Genomic DNA, 4797 nt, shown 5'->3' on the forward strand with positions numbered 1-4797 from the left:
TGATTCCATTTTGACACATATGTAAGGAAGGGGAGTCGCTTCAATTCTCACATAAGATGAAGAGTTGAATATGTACAAGGTTTATTAGTAAGAAACTATGAGTAATATCAAAATATGAGATATTTTGAGTATAATGATTCCATTTTTGACACATATGTAAGGAAGGGGAGGGCCTTCAATGAGGCGCCTACTTCACATGGGCAAATTGAGTTTTTTATCATCAAAAATTGAGATATTTTATCTCTCCTCATTCAAGTCTAGTCCCAAAAAGTTAGCTTAACTGACCTAAAAATGGTCAAAATTTGACCAAACTGACTTGGAAAATTCTAGAATCAGTTTGTTTGGTTAGGAGCTCAAATTTTCCTATAAATAGAAGCCTCCCTCTTGTGAAAATATATAGTGTTTAAGGCATTGTTACTTTATTTCACCCAAGCCAAGAACTATGAATTTATTAATAATTCATTAGTTTTTGACATTTCCCTCTTCCAAAGATTGGTTGGCCACTCTTGTCCAAACAAGAGTTGAACCCTCAAACCATCAAGCCAAAGGAAAGCTTTCAAAGTCATTAGTAAGTTGGTGATTCTTCTTTTCACTTATTTTATGATTTTTATGGCTTTAATGGTTCTTATGTTTTATGTCTTCTCTAAAAATGTTATACCTCATTACAAAAAGGTATTTCTCTCTCTTTTCTAACAAAACCAACCATTCTCTATCCTAGGTGAATGGTTAATTGATTAATATCAAGTTTTTATAATGATTATTTTATTATAAAAGTGTTACTTTTAGCATAATTGAATTTCATGCATAGAGGTATGCATAAAAGATGAATATTTTATTATAAAAGTGTTACTTTTAGCATAATTGAATTTCATGCATAGAGGTATGCATAAAAGGTGAATATTTTATTATAAAAGTGTTACTTTTAGCATAATTGAATTTCATGCATAGAGGTATGCATAAAAGATGAATATTTTATTATAAAAGTGTTACTTTTAGCATAATTGAATTTCATGCATAGAGGTATGCATAAAAGATGAATATTTTATTATAAAAGTGTTACTTTTAGCATAATTGAATTTCATAGAGGTATGAAAAAAATGATTATTTTATTATAAAACTGTAAAGAAAAAAAATGATGATTATTTTATTATAAAAATATTACTTTTATCATATTGAATTTCGTGCATAGAGGTGAAAAAATAAATATATTATTATTTTATTATAAAAATGTTACAAAAAATGATTATTTTATTATAAGTGTTACTTTTATCACATTTGAAATTTATGCATAGGAAGATGTATAAAAGATTGAATTTTAATTCAAAGTGTCATTCTCATTTAAAATGAATTTATGCATAGGAAGATGCATAAAAGATTGATTTTTATTTTGAAAGTGTTAGTCTCCTTAAATGGAATTTATGTATAATCAGATGCGTAAAGAAATCTTATAGCAATATAAGAATTTCCTTGTATTCTATAAATAGATATGGGAAGGGATAGGATGTGATAAGAGATGTGATGAGATGTGATAAGATACTTATGGGATGAGTTAGGATGTGATAAGATGAGTTAAGATGTGATAAGATACATATGGGATGAGTTAGGATGTGATAAGAGGTGTATGAGATGTGATGAGATGTGATAAGATACTTATGGGATGAGTTAGGATGTGATAAGATGAGTTAAGATGTGATAAGATACATATGGGATGAGTTAGGATGTGATAAGCTGAGTTAAGATGTGTATGGGATGAGGTAAGAAGTGTATGTGATAGGATAAGATGTATATGAGATAAGTTGGGATGTGATAAGATGAGTTAGGATGTGATAAGAGGTGTATGAGATGTGATAAGAGGTGTATGAGATGTGATAAGATGTGATAAGATGCATATGAGATGAGTTAGGATGTGATAAGATGAGTTAAGATATGATAAGATGTGTATGGGATGAGGTAAGAAGTGTATGTGATGGGATAAGATGTATATGGGTTGTGATAAGGCGAGAATGGATGTGATGAAAAAGAATAGATGTGAAGGCGTATGTGATTACATGAATGGGAATGTAGAAATGAATGTATAAATGTGAATGTGGATGTAGAGGTAGATGTATGGGTGTGAATGAGAATGTGGATGCGGATGTATACATGTAGATGTAGAAGTATGGATGTGAATGAGAATGTGGATGTGGATGTATACATGGAGATGCGGATGTAACATGTAGATGTAGGAGTATGGATGTGAATGAGAATGTGGATGTGGATGTATACATGGAGATGTGGACGTCGATGTATACATGGAGATGTGGATGTATGCATGTAGATGTATGGATGTGAATGAGAATGTGGATGTGGATGTATACTTGGAGATGTAGATGTATGCATGTAGATGTAGATGTATGGATGTGAATGAGAATGTGGATATGGATGTATACATGGAGATGCGGCTGTATACATGTAGATGTAGGAGTATGGATGTGAATGAGAATGTGGATGTGGATGTATACATGGAGGTGTGGATGTATGCATGTAGATGTAGATGTATGGATGTGAATGTAAATGTGGATGTGGATGTGGATGTATACTTGGAGATGTAGATGTATGCATGTAGATGTAGATGTATGGATGTGAATGAGAATGTGGATGTGGATGTATACATGGAGATGCGGATGTATACATGTAGATGTAGAAGTATGGATGTGAATTAATGTAAGATTCCTCCCCAGCCTCTCAAAATGTCCAGCATCTTCTCCTGTAATCAATACCCCCTTCAGAAATATAAAAGATCTTGTCTCTGCCTGTTTTGACTTAGAGAGAGAAAATATTCTAGAGAGAGAATATTCAGATTTTGAATATTTTTAGATAGAAAAATTTCTCATATTATTAAAATAAATTTCCCTGAAACAGAAATTCAGAAAGAACTTTCCAATGTGCAATTGGAATTAATTGAAAATGGATATAAAGGACCTTAGCCTAAGGGTCTAGATTTTCAGAAATCTTGGATTATGGTCCAATTAAGGTTCTTATGGACCAATAAGATCAATCCATGTGTGGGGAGGAGATAAATCCAATTTTGTAAAAGAAGATACCCAAAAATGAGTAAATGCTCTCACATAAGGTCAAGAGTTGAATATGTACAAGGTTTATTAATAAGAAACTATGAGTAATTTTAAAGTTTATTAGTAAGAATCTATGAGTAATATCAAAATATGAGATATTTTGAGTATAATGATTCTATTTTTAACACATATGTAAGGAAGGGGAGGGCCTTCAATGAGGCGCCTACTTCACATGGGCAAATTGAGTTTTTTATCATCAAAAATTGAGATATTTTATCTCTCCTCTCTCCTCATTCAAGTCTAGTTCCAAAAAGTTAGCTTAACTGACCTAAAAATGGTCAAAAATTGACCAAACTGACTTGGAAAATTCTAGAATCAGTTTGTTTGGTTAGGAGCTCAAATTTTCCTATAAATAGAAGCCTCCCCTTTGTTGAAAATTGGATGTGAATGAGAATGTGGATGTGGATGTATACATGGAGATGCAGATGTATGCATGTAGATGTAGGAGTATGGATGTGAATGAGAATGTGGATGTGGATGTATACATGGAGATGTGGATGTATGCATGTAGATGTAGATGTATGGATGTGAATGAGAATGTGGATGTGGATGTATACTTGGAGATGTAGATGTATGCATGTAGATGTAGATGTATGGATGTGAATGAGAATGTGGATATGGATGTATACATGGAGATGCGGATGTATACATATAGACGTAGGAGTATGGATGTGAATGAGAATGTGGATGTGGATGTATACATGGAGGTGTGGATGTATGCATGTAGATGTAGATGTATGGATGTGAATGTAAATGTGGATGTGGATGTATACTTGGAGATGTAGATGTATGCATGTAGATGTAGATGTATGGATGTGAATGAGAATGTGGATGTGGATGTATACATGGAGATGCGGATGTATACATGTAGATGTAGGAGTATGGATGTGAATGAGAATGTGGATGTGGATGTATACATGGAGGTGTGGATGTATGCATGTAGATGTAGATGTATGGATGTGAATGTGAAGGTGGATGTGGATGTATGCATGGAGATGTGGATGTATGCATATGTGTGAATGCGGATGTGGATATATGTATGTGGATGTGGGATTGGAGGTATGATGTGGATGTACAAACATGGAGGTGAATGTAGAATAATGAACGTGAATGCGTATGGAAAATAATGTGTTGTCGATATGAGTAAATGGATGAAAATGAATACACGTTGAATTGAATGTGGATTAAGTAATGTGGATTGAGGAGAGATAATGTGGAAAGACGAGAGTTCGATATAGAAACTGTATTTTGTGACTTTTTGTAAATGACTGTTTTATGTCAAGAATGCTGGGGAAGCATTTTGACCGTCTTGTGGATTAAGGTCATGGAGACCTAACTGATAAGTTGCAACTGCTGTGACGGAGAGTCAATGGAGGACGTCTCGCATAGCAAGGTCGACCGAGGTCTTGACCAGCCTCGGTTCGATTTAAATATGGTGAGCTTCCGGTACGGTGGATGAGGGACCAAGGAAGCGGCCTATGAGTGAAGCGCTAGGTCACCTGTGAAGGATCCTAGAGGGTGCTGACCATACGGTGCTCGGGCTCTGGGTCACCGAAGATACCCACACGTGTGTCGTGAAGATATTGGAACAAGAGTAAGAATTGTTTTCTGAAACCGGGCATGGATCTGGTTGACTGACCTTGCTGGTCCTCAACCGGATGAGTCCATGGCTCTTTTATATGGG

Source organism: Cibotium barometz, chromosome 3, assembly GCF_041138505.1.
Source record: "Cibotium barometz isolate CiBa-2024 chromosome 3, ASM4113850v1, whole genome shotgun sequence".
Classification (NCBI taxonomy): domain Eukaryota; kingdom Viridiplantae; phylum Streptophyta; class Polypodiopsida; order Cyatheales; family Cibotiaceae; genus Cibotium; species Cibotium barometz.